The sequence below is a fragment of the Alligator mississippiensis genome, chromosome 7 (genome assembly GCF_030867095.1).
Source record: "Alligator mississippiensis isolate rAllMis1 chromosome 7, rAllMis1, whole genome shotgun sequence".
Lineage (NCBI taxonomy): Eukaryota > Metazoa > Chordata > Crocodylia > Alligatoridae > Alligator > Alligator mississippiensis.
This window is the reverse complement of record NC_081830.1, coordinates 21,860,236-21,872,910: the sequence shown is the minus strand read 5'-3', so window position 1 is coordinate 21,872,910 and position 12,675 is coordinate 21,860,236. Positions and strand designations below refer to the sequence as shown.

Here is a 12,675-nt window from a genome sequence, read left to right as displayed (position 1 = left end):
TCTGCTGCTGAGGAGGAGCAAAGGGTCATTCTGGAGGGTGGAGCTACTCGGCTGAAATCTGTGACTCCTTTTTCTTCCTCCACAACAGATCCCGCGTCAGTCCTTGCGCGTATCGTGGCCTTGGGTACACGTGAATGTGAGGGTCCTGAACTCTGTGGCTGTTCATCTGTGTGTAGAACACACAATCGTGCTCAGTTTGGTTGTCAATGCCTGGCAGGCCTTGCCAACTATAATAGTTGCTAATGTATGCAGATATGGCCAGTGTGAAGTCGCGCTGCCGCTGATTGAATGAATTGTCTTATTCATTCAGGTCTGGAATTGCCTACGTCTTCGGAGGGGAAAGGGTCCTAATGACGCGCGGCCTCTGATGTAGGAAGATTCCTGAGGTCATACTGAGCCTGTTTTGGCTGCAGCGGTTCTGAGAGAACAAGGCTGCAACAAGATCTCCTGCAGAATGGCATGCATGTCAAGGGGGTCTGTTGTTCAGGGGCTCGTGCCTGGCTTCCCAAATGTCACTATGAAGAAATGGGTAATGTCAATTCTGCCTCTCCCCCTTGGTGCTCTGTGGGAAGAGGGAAGGAACTTTGTTCCAAGCCTTCAAGGCCAAGAGTTTTCTTTGTGCTGCAGCTCTGTTGCTAATTGTTTGGTTTGAGCATGCTGCCTCTCAACAATGGTCTGCAGCTCTGAACTGCCTGTTCCAGAGGTTAGCTGAGGTTTGTGTAGGGACTGAGAGTCAAAATAGCTGGATTTTTTTTTTTTTTTTACTTCTGACTCTGCTTCCTTGCATGGCCTTAAGGAAGTAGCTCTGCCGTGGGGTCCCTGTCTACAAAATGGGAAGAGTGACCTTGTGTAGTGTGGGGCTCAGATTCATTTCTGTAGAGCAGGACTGCTCAACCTCCAGCCCATGGGCCAAATGTGACCTACAGAGCCTTGGAGTCCAGCCTACAGTGCTCCCGGAGGGTTGGGAAATTTGGTGACGGGGGAGTGGTGGCAGTACTTCCAGCCCTCCCCATGGTCAGAGTCCCAAGCCCTCCGGGGCAGGTTGCCCATTTCTCTCTGTATGACAGGTTGCAGCCAGACCATGCCCTATGCAGTTGGTTTGGAGTCAGGCCAGGCCTGGCCCCCTTTTCACTACCTTCTTTCCCGCCCCCCACCCCGGGTTGGACCATGAACAGCTTCCTCCCCACCTCTTCTCCCCATGCAGCTGAACTGGGGCCAAACTGCAACACCTCCCCCCCACTCCCCCAAGGCCAGATGAGGCTCCACTGTGCCTACCCCGGTGCTGGGTTGAGTCCGCCCCTGGGATCCAGCCTGTAGAGGGAGTGGGCACTGCCCCTCCAGCCCACTGGGCAAAAAGGTTGAGTGAGCACCATTGCTGTAGAGAGCTCTGGGTTCCCCTGAGGTCCAAGGCCAGGGAACCTGGTTGTGATGAAAGGATGGATGCGATTCCATTGTGTGTTACTAATTCTTTGCACTTTCCAAGTTCTAGAGCAAATCTGAATTGGAGCAAAATTAGGCTTGTTCAGGGAAGACTCTTGCGTGTGCAAAGAAGGCATCTTCTTAACCTTGATTGTCAGGAGCCGCATTGGCTTTATTCCAGTTGTGTTTGTTAGGTGCTTGTCTCTTAGATGTGCTGCCCAGAGGAGGATACCATAATGGGGAGAAGGTGTTGTGTGGAGGCTCTTCCTGGCTTTGTCATCGTTGAGCTACTTGGGCTGGGCATTTGCATTGTAATGGGTATTGGGCTGCCCTATCACTGAAGTGCTTGGAGAGCATTAGGCAGACAAGGTTCTTTGGGTAAATCTGATATTTTTTTATTAGACCAACTAAGTAGTTGGAGAAAAAAATTCTTAGCAAGCTTTCAGGTTTAAAAACCCTTCGTCAGCCTGAGGAAGCATCTGCAGTTGGTGTGTGCTCTTCCTGGGTGGAATGAATAGTAAAGAAGCCAGAAACTAGTATGTAGGCAAGAAAGACAGTCAGTGAAGATGTAAATAGGAGATCACTAAGCACAGGTCCTTTAGCAGCTTCTGCAGGCTTAATTGTAAAGAATAGAGGACCACAGCCAAGTCTGTGACCAAAGTAGTAGCAGTAGTCACAGAACAGCACTATTTGCGTTCCTCATCGTCCTGAGACTTCAGTATCATCCTGCCAGTGAGTTTCAAGTAAGTCGTCTTGCAGCTGAGACTTCAAGGTCCCAGGGCACTTTACGGAAAAGAAGGAAAAGTGTAGCAATGATCTCCAGACCACCCTTCTTCCCAGCCCTGCCCGCTACTTCCTCAAAGCGAGCAGAAAGTCAGAGACTAATACTGTGTGTGTTCTCCAGGCACTGTACAGCAGGCATCTAATGCATTATAATGCACAGTTCTGAGGTTCTTGGAACTAAATACAATCTATTCCTGGTTTCTTTTCCACTTTGCTTTCTCTCTCTTTTTTTTTCCAAAGCAGGCGTTGCCCTCAGAATCGTAGGAAATTAGGGTTGGAAGAGACCACAGGAGGTCATCTAGTCCAGTGTTCCTCAACCTGTGGGTTGTGACCCAAAAGTGGGCCACAAGAATATATAAAAGGGTGGTGACAAAACTAAAAATAGATCAACAAGCTTTAAAAATGGATTCTCCTTTAAAGGAGAAAAACATGGGAAACCATGGATTTTCCCTTGTAGGCTGGCAGAGTTTCAGCCTGCGAGGGGCTGCTTGGGAACCCCTGTGCATCTCACACCCACCGCCACCACTCCACACATGGTGGGGCAGAAGGTCAGGAGTGAGGGGCACGGACAGGGCCAGGGAGCCGTTTTCTACTTAAACTATTGACTGGGTTGGGACTGGCCATCCATGTTTACAAATGGGTCCTGGTACAAAAAAGGTTGAGAACCACTGATCTAGTCCAACCCCGTGTTCAAAGTGAGACCATCCCCAACTAGATTATTCTAAACAGTGCTTTGTTGAGTTGGGTTTAAAAACCTCCAAGGATGGAGATTGTACCACCTCTCTAGCTAACCTGGTCTTCACTACCCTCCTAGTGAGAGATTTTTTTTCCTAATAGCCAACCTAAACTGCCCTTGCTGCAACTTGAGACCACTGCTCCTTCATAGATTCATAGATGCTGGGGTCAGAAGGGACCTCAACAGATCATCGAGTCCGACCCCGTGCCTAGGCAGGAAAGAGTGCTGGGTTCAGATGACCCCAGCCAGATGCCTATCCTAGTTCTGTCATTTGCCACCACTAAGAAGTCCAGATCCGTCCTCTTTTGAACCCCATTTCAGGTAGTTGAAGGCTGCTATTAAATCCCACCTCAGTCTCGTCTTGTCCAGACTAAATAAGCCCAGTTTCCTCAGCCTCTCCTCAGAAATCATGTGTCCCAGCCCCTGAACCATTTTTGTTGCCCTCTGCTGGACTCTCTCCAATGTGTCTGCATCCTTTCTGCAGCAGAGGGGGCAAAACTGAACACAGTACTCCAGATGTGGCCTCACCAGTGCAGTACAGAGGGGACTAATCACTTCCCTTGATCTGTTGGCAACACATCTACCAATGCAGCCCAGTATGGCATTAGCCTTCTTGGCAACAAGGGCACACTGTTGACTCATATCCAACTTATTGTCCACTGTCTCCTTCCCCCCCCAGGTCCTTTTCTACAGAGCTGCTGCTTTGCCAGTCAGCCTCCAGCCTGTACTGGTGCATGGGATTGTTCTGTCCTCAGTGCAGGACTTTGAACTTGTCTTCGTTGAACCTCATGAGATTTTTTTTTTTTGGCCTCCACTTTATCTATGTCTCTCTGAATCCTAGCTCCTAGCCCTATCTACTAAACTCCCCACCCCGGTTGGTGTCATCCGCAAACTTGCTTAGGGTGAACTCCATCCTATTTTCCAGGTCGTTAATGAAGATTTTGGGCAAAATGGGTCCCAGGACTGACCCCCTTCGCTAATGGCTTTCCAATCACAGTGGGGGAAGGTAGAGAAGGTGGGAATAAACCCCAGAAGGGAAGAGAGCAGGGGAGGTTGGGTGTGTGGCATATTGCTTGGAGTTCAGCCCCATTGCAACTGTTTACTGGGAGTATAAACATGTTAAGCTGGTGTTGGTTATATGCCATGATGTTTGCTTGTTGATGTGCAAACGTTTGCTTAGTACATTGTAGCATGTATTAAGTTGAAATGTCCTGTGCCTTGGCTAAGCTCTTTATACCATACACCTGCTGACAGGTAGCTTGTGCCAATTGAATGAAGCATATGGCCCTCCATCTGAAGTTTAGGAGCTGAATTTTATTGTTTAGTGACCCAATATTTAACTCCCCACACTTTTACCAGGGCTGAGCCCAGATAGGGGGTTCAGAGTAACATTCTGCAAGACAGTTGAAGCACAGAGAGGCTGGAGCAGTGGCTGAGCACAACTTACTGAGTGCCTGGGAAGGATCATGGAGAAATGCAACAGCACTTAGGCTGAGAACTGGGAGGGAGGGAGAGGGGAACAAGAGCAGCTAGCAGGTGGCAGGCACGTTCAAACTCGGGTCCAACATAATGGTGGTTATTGCTACAGACAAGCCACACCCAGAGGCTCTGGCTAACGGGTGGGGGGGCTCTACCTGCTTGGACTTGTGCAAAGTGTGTGTATTTACTGAGAGAATACGGTTATAGTTGCAAAAGTGCTGCTGGGTTAAGCCTGTGTTTCCATGGGTTGTAGACATGCTAGTTTGCCAGTCTGATATCAGATCGGTACCGATATAAAGAAAATTGGCTGCATCGGGAATCAGCCTAATGCGGCTGATAATTTGGCCAATAAATGCGCCTGCATGCATGCAACTGCAGCACAGCATGCGGGTGGGGAGGAGCAGAGCCCGGCTGTGTGGAGAGCTGCATGTAGCTGGTAAGTCCAGTTGTGGTGGAAAAGGAGAGGGGAGGGACCCAGCTGTAGTCGCTTTGATGTCTTTTCCCACTGACTTCAGCAAACCAGGATTTTGGCCTTAACTTGGAATAAAATTTGATCCGACAGCTGGATATCATAGAGAAGCAGGGCTGGAAGGGACCTCCAGAGATCATTTAGTCCAACCCCCTCCCTGAGGCAGGATCATCCCTATCCAAATCATCCCATATAAACCATAATCTAAACTCTACATAAGACTACCGTCAACCCTGACACAACACAGTCCTGGTCAAGTGTGAAGGGGTGATAATAACTGCAAGGTTAAAATAACTGCATGGGGTTTCCTAGTGTGGATGGGAGCACAGTCCAAGGTGTTCTGCACTTCAGAAATACCCATGTGTAAATGCAATAGTGAATTAAGTAGTAACTTTCTCCCATCTATAAATTCCCAGCTGAAAGCAGCCCAAGGATGCTTCCTTACCATGAAAATCGCGTGGATTTTCTCTGGTTCCATGCAAGCAACTAAACAAAATGCTGCGAGAACACAGTTGAACCACAACGGTGTTTCACAACCATGCTGAAAATGGTTATTTTTGTAGCATAGTCAGGGCCTAAAACAGCCTTGCAAAATTCTGCTCGCCCACGCGCCTGGCGTGAGTAATTTTCTTTTGATGGGTGAGTAAAATATCATTAGTTTTCTCGTTATCATCTTGGAATGGGTGGGAGACATTATTGTTCTAGTTGCTTAACACTGACACAGTGCTTGGCTCGTGGGAAGACCTAAAGGCGGGGTCTGCCCCAAACACCTTGCAATCTAGCATTGCTGGGGTTGATGGCGGATGGCTCGGACCAAAAAGGACTAAGTCCCCGGGGTTTATTTTTTTTCCAAGACTGGATAAAAACAATGTGTTCACGTCTTGAGGGTTTCTCCCTGCGACAGGGGCTTGCTCTGACACTGCTTTACTGGCTCGCAGCCAGGACTTTTCTAGGTGGAGTGGAACCGGAATATAATGTGTGTACATCTTACAGTTTATTTCCTAGGTGTCCAGTGCCACCAGCCAAATTCTCTGGTGCTTCCCCTCCTGCAGTTCCAGCGACCTCCCCGTGAGCTTCCCAGGCCAGAGGCGATGCAGAATTTGGCTTGGTGTCTCTCTCAACATAAGCTGTTTGTGATCCATTTGAATAATTTTTTCCTCTTGCATTAGCGTTGTATTTGGAGTGGTTGCTATGAGTTCGTCTAAGGAACGAGGAGTGGGGTGGGACAGTGCCTGCAGTTGCCATGGACACCATGGAGCATAGCAAGGCATCCAGAGTGATGTGTTATATTAAGTGCAACCATGTCTTGCATTCCTGCCATTGTCACCTGTCCAGGCTGGGGCTGCAGTTCCTGTGCTGCTTGGGCACTTGCTGGGGCATGGTATCAGTTTGTGTCCTTTTTAAGGCTGGGGAGCAGACTTGGGCTCCCAATTTGGACAGCAGAGGTGCTGCTATTGTGCTACCTATTGTTTACTTGCATATGCAGCACCAAGCACGCCGTCCACATGCAGTGAAAACCTTCCTAAGGACCTGGCCCTATGTGGTCTTGAGCATTTCTTGCCAGGCCACATGTGCACTTACCATCTTGCTAAGCATCTTCCAGCAGCTGCGCTTGTGCCTGAGGTCACTAGTGTAGGCAGGGACTCAAGCATCTTTTACCATCCAATCATGTCAGCCTTAAAGCCATCTAGGAGATGATGCGGTTGTTAAACACTTGTCCTCTCGGCACACTAGCGCTACTGCCAGGGCAGCTGTTTTGTGCCTGGCTGCACCTGCAGTGTGGGTGACCTGTGCTTGGGTTGACACGGCTTGGGTGGGGAGAGTGTGAAGGGTCTGGGAGTTGGGGGTTCTCAGTGCCTCGCTAGATAGCTTCAGCGCCTCTCCTAGGCGGGACATGTTCATGCTGTGATTTCACAGCATGGTTAGCAGCTTTTACTGTGAAAGTACAAGAGCAAACGAGTACAAAACTGCAGCCTTTGCACTGGGGGGAAACCCCGCGGTGTTTGGGCTGGGACTTTTCCTCCGTATGGAGGGAGAGAGAGAGATATATTTGGGTTTTTTTTGTCTGTCACTTGGTCAAGACAGTGATTCATTTCTGCCCTGGCCTATGGGGAGCCGTATCAGTGCAGCTGTTGCCTCTCTTGGCTGTGTGTTTTCAGTTCTTCTCTGTCTTTATTTCTGAATTGTTGTGGCTCTTCTGCTGTGAGCACAAGGACTGGAAAGCAAACTCCATGGCTGTGGTGATACTTCACAGCTCCAGAAGAACCAAGGTGTCATCCTGTGCTCTCTTCACATGTCTCTCTGGTCCACATAGGCTTGCAGTATCTGCGTGTAGCATGGGTGGGAGTAAGCAGCATGGCTTAGTAAGCCTCTAGGTTCTGTGGTTGCCAAATAACTTCTGAAGGTCAACTTCTTCAGTACTGTCCACCTTGAGACTGCCTGCTGCATGAAATGACTGCTTTGGGAGGTGACCATCTCCCTGCCCCCTGGATGATATATCACTTGGATAGTAACCTTAAATTCCAAAGATGAGACTTGATCACCCCTCCGATGAGATGGCGGGGGAAATAGATTTGGAAATTCTCTGCAAATGGGAGCCAACAGCAATACAGAAAAAGAGGGGCTATCATGAGCACTTGCGATTGAGAACAAAGCCACTGGCAGTGCCTTTCCCCACTTGGAGAGGGACTTTAATATTGGGAGTTCTTCTCTTTCCCTGCTCAGTGAGTAGCAAGAGCGGCCAAGATTGATCTGGAACTTGTGTCCTTGTTATAACACCCTGCAGGGCAGTAGAGTAGATCCCAAGTGCCTTTCTACTTTAAATGTTTTGATACAATTTTCATTGGGCTGTTCCTAAGTGGAAGGGGTTGCAGGGGTAAAGAGGAGCAGTGTATGTAGAAATTTGCTTCCTAGCAGAGCTCCTCCGTTGCCTGCTGGATTCATCTGTAACTGAGTGCAGCCAGCAGAGACGGCCTTTGGTATGTGAGCCTGAGTGTGCACGTGGGATGGCCAAGTAAATCTAGTGTGTGGCTAGGGGAACTTCCCAGGACGTGGGTCATGGCTGCATCCCACCTCCAGGGTTTCCTCCACATCCCTGTGGAGGAGATGCTTTCAGGCTTCTCTACCCACCCACACTTTTTTCCCTGCTTCCTACCATTCCCACCCCATCCTTTTAGTGGTGTGGTGAGCCTCCCTTCTGCAATTCCAAGATCTTCCTTCTTTCTGCCAGTCTGAGGAGTGAGACCAGGAATCTGGATGGCGTTGCTGCTGCTTGGGGTGATAAATGACCATATCTGACCAGAGTGGAAATCCTCTGGATGACTCAGCTTGCCTATGCTGTTTATTAACATGACTTCACACCCCAAACACAACCCCAGCATCCTCTCAACAGGAAGAATCGCACATGTTCTCCAAGCTACATACAATATGTCCTGATTTTCCTAGGGTTAGTGTCTATGGCTGTCTGTAACATGCAGTGAAAGATGGATGTGAAATGTTGTCCCTGCGTGTCGGATGCATTTCTGCTGTGCCCATCCTCTTGGTATTTAGACAGAATAATATCTGGAGACTCTGGTTCCTAAGGCAGTATGACCCATCTGCGTCTTGGCAGCGTCTCTCTCGGAGACAACTTATCTTTAGTTTAGAGATGGGGAAAACTGATGCAACGTGACCTGGCCAAGGCAAGCCAGCACATGTTAGACCTGGGCAGAGCTGGTGCTGGTCTTGTGGTCAAATCGTTGGAGTACCTCTCAGCTGCCAGCAGCACCTTGTTGAAGCTTTGCAATGCAGTTGCAAGTATGTCAGGTAACCTCAGATCTCAAATAATATCAGTGCTTCTAATCTTTCCGCTTCCTTGTTTTAATACCTCCGCAATTTTATTATTATTATTTTTTACTGAGCCTTATGAAAAGGCAGAGATTCAGAAACCAGGAGAAGATGCTCAGTAGAATAAGTTTTCGTATGTGCAGGGAAGAGGTGGGGCGAGGAGACGTTTCATGGACAAAGTTGGTTGTGTTAAAGTTCTACTGAACAGATGCAATTAGGCAAGTGGCATCAGGATGCTAATAGAAATTTATACTTTCCAAGCGTAATTGGTTGAACATCTTGTTGACTTTTTCTTGTTCTGGATGAAAAATGTGGCTGTTTCCTTTTGGCAATGCAAAAAAATCTTCCCTTAAATGAGAGGTGCTGTAAGAATATTGGGCATCCATGTGCTTGTGCTGTGCAGTGCCCATGCAAGGAGGATGGCACTCTGGCTGGAACAGGATGGCTTCATCCCATTAAGCCACGATTTGACCCGAGCTGCTCACTTTGTTATAGTTTGGCTTGAGGAGGACCGGCAAGCCTTAAAGTAGCTGGTGTCAGCTCAGGGTAAAGGTAGGAGGAAGGAGTATTATCAGCTAAGCTCAGCCACATTACCCAGGTGCTTCAGAAGACCTGAAATACTCTTTGGTGTGAGCCCTGCTTCCTCCTTCCCTTTCCATCCTGCAATTAGCTGTTACATAAATCACCAGTTGCCTGTGATCTGAATTCCTGGGCTTGGCCTATTAGGAGCACGAAGATCCAGGGCCCCGTACATGTGACTTGTTCCCGTCGGCTTTCGGAGTCCCTGTTGCGTTACTGGAATTTACCTAATTTTTACTGTGACAGTCTGGGTGGGCAGGTGGGTGTGGGAGGGAGGGAGGTTCCTTTAGTCTTGTTAGACTGTCCAGAGCAGCATGGAGGTTTTCTGGGGGGAAGCCCCTGTCCTTTGAGATGACACCAGTTGGGGCTTCTCAGGGTCCTGGGCTGAGAAGGCTGATTCGGTTAAGTGGTGCGAGGTCATGCTTTAATAATGGCTTATCACACACGTACATCCGTCTCGCAGGAAAGCAGGGGTGTGTGCATGTGCACATGTGAAATGCACGCCCCAATGTCACACCTTGGCACTGCCACACACTTTCGTTTTTTTCCCCCCTAACCTGCTGGTCCCGCTTTCTGTTCCAGATGGGTTTGTTCACAGCATCTCCTTTTCAGTGTTTCCCTGTGGCTGTTGGTGTCTCGGAGCGTCTGTAATGGGCCCGTATTTAAATTTCTGTTTACTTGTGCGTTAACTAAGATTAACCATTAAGAGCAGAGAAATAATTATCTCTAATCAGGCGCAGCCTTTGTTGAGTATGATGGTGCCTGCTAAGTCTTCAGGGCAAGGAGCGCTTCTTGTTTTCCTTTTTTGTTTCTGTTTTACTCGTCACACAGTTCTCATTGCAGCTTGAAAGCTAAACTAATCCCATTCAAATAGGGAGACCCTCCTCCCCCATATTACTCCATGCCACATCTGGGCTATGATGCCATGTAAAGACCGACCTACAGAATAGGGGAGTAGGCATATAGGCAACTTTCCCCTTCCTTTCTCTACCACAAATGCCCAGTCAGTGCCCTGCCTGCCAAAAGGAGGATCAAGATTTAGAGAGCCTTGGTGGGAATATTAGCAGGAGGTGTTTTAATTTTTTCCAAGTAGTTTCCTGCAGCGCAGCATCAGAGATACCCAGGGCCTCCAGGCACCCCCCAGGCAGCTGTGTGTTATGTATGTCACTGGAAAGGAGTTTACTTGCACACAGGTTCTTTGCTCACTTTTAGCTTATCCAGTCTCCCTGTTGGGGCTCTACATGGTCTCCGAGCAAGGCTTGCTGGAAGGGCTCCTCCGCAAGGCTTCTGGGCACGGCAGGTCCAGATGCTGCAGCTGTGTTAGGCTATTTGGCTTCTCTCCTCTGCCCTGCTTCTTCACCCCTCAGGTGTTTTGTAGCCAGCTTCTCCCCAAAGGTGATGGCTGATAGTGGTTTCTGGATGCCCCATCTGTGAATGTCTTATGTTGCCATGTGTCTGCCTGTTGGAGGCACCTGGCTCTATTGACCCCCATTGTGTGGCCAATTTGGGGAGAGGCAGACAGGGAGCTGACCCATTTTTTTTTGACCCGCCTTGGAAGAAATCCTGCATTATTGTCCTCCTTCCGCCAAGGCTTCGCATCCAGTGAGTGCTGCTGTAATTATATGCCAGACGATTGTTTGTTTATAAAAGAAGGATGATTCATGGTGGCTGAGGAATGGGAAAGGGTTAATAGCCTAAAATTGCATCAGCTGAGAACAATAAACAGGAAGTGCTCCAGAAACTTGAAATTTTCAACTTTTGTGACTCAGGTTGGCTCGCGCTCTGTGCAGGGGGCAGGCTGGGATGGGTTTTAGTTGAGGTTTTTCTCCTCGGTGGCTAATTATACCACTGGTTAGAAAACAGTGACAAGGATTGGCTCAAAGGAAGCCAGGCGGGATCAGGCCACCGGGCGACATCTCTCTTGCTTCCCTTGGATTATATATGGCTTGATGTCACAGTATGCAGCCCATGATATGCTTTTTTGGAAGGTTTTGCAGACTGACACCCGGCAGCTTTGTCCAAACAGTTAGGTGTTGGTCAGAATGGGCTTGACACCGTGGAACCCTAACAAAAACCGGGTGGGCTAAAAATACAGGCAGTCCTCGACTTGCAATGTTTTGCACTTAAAACTTTCATAAATTGACACCCTATTGCAAGTTTCGGACGTCAGTTTTGACTTTACAACGCTTGATCTGGTGCGATGCCACGCCAGTGAACAAGTTCCCTGCATTGCCCATCTCCCTGGAGAGCATCTGTCCAAACTTCCTTGGACACTTTCTTTAAGAAAGCAGCCAGGACTCCTGAGAAGACGCCAGCCAAGAGCCCTTCAAAAAGTCACCTCAAAGAAATCCTTCCAAATCAATATGATTGCTATTTACAGTATAAATATGTTAATGTAACTATATTACTCATCTGTAATTGATTGAGTACAAAATTCGTGGTTATTTTTGGTGAAAATAGGGCATTGGGCCTTGGCTCAGGAGCCGATTCCCCCATTTATAACATTGTTTCCTATGGGAAAATGGTTCCGAGTTGCAACGTTTCGACTTAAGAGGTAGTTTTCAGGAACCAATTGTGTTGTAAGTCCGGGGACTGCCTGTAAATTATTGTAAGAATGAACCATCTCCCTTGCATTGCCTACAGCTTCTGCACATGGGTTCTTGTATGTGAAACTAATTAGGGACAGATAGGAAATGAACTCGCCTGCTTTTATTATCCAAAATGAAGGCAATGGAGTTTAACTTAAATTGTGGGGGGTAGGGAAACTGAGAAGTTGCAACGGCCCGGGGCGGGGGGGGGGGGTGTATTTCTTGCTATGGAGCATCTGGTACAGGCGGTAGTTTGCAGACAGGATATTCTTCTAGAGGAGCTGCTGATCTGACCTAGTTGGGAAAAATCCTGTGTAAAGAGATTTCCTCTCTTTTTCTTTTTAATGTGACCACATTCTGTCCTCAGATAATGGCCTGCTGTGTAACCTGCACACTGTGTAACCCAGCTGGTTACTTAAGTGGTGAAAAAATTTTGGACCACATAATTTAACCTGACAACATCCCTCTACATTCCTGTAATACATTAAAGGTGGTCGACAAATTACCAGTGTTTGCATGTGGGCTTTTTATTTCGTTGGCTATTGAGGAAAGAAGGTAACTTTGAAATGAGTTTGCTCATTGCAGCTGTCAAATAAAAGTGACCAAGCCAAAAGCCTTAGAGCGGTGTAGTCTATGAGCGCTCTTTCTCCTCGCACAAGTTAGTGGGGAGGTAACAATTTAGGTCACCCAGATTGTACAAACAAGCGCATGAAGGTTTTTAAGAATGAAGGCTGCTGAGCTGGCAGGTGAGCCATTCCTACAGCTGTTGTATCAGGGAAAAACTCCTTTGAAGCAAC

General features: G+C 48.1%; 1 protein-coding gene across 3 annotated transcripts in view; it reads left to right on the top strand.

Annotated features, from left to right (window-relative positions):
- The window catches only part of BIN3 (bridging integrator 3), a 52,175-nt gene that overhangs the window by 3,015 nt on the left and 36,485 nt on the right, over window positions 1-12,675 (top strand). The window lies entirely within an intron of this gene.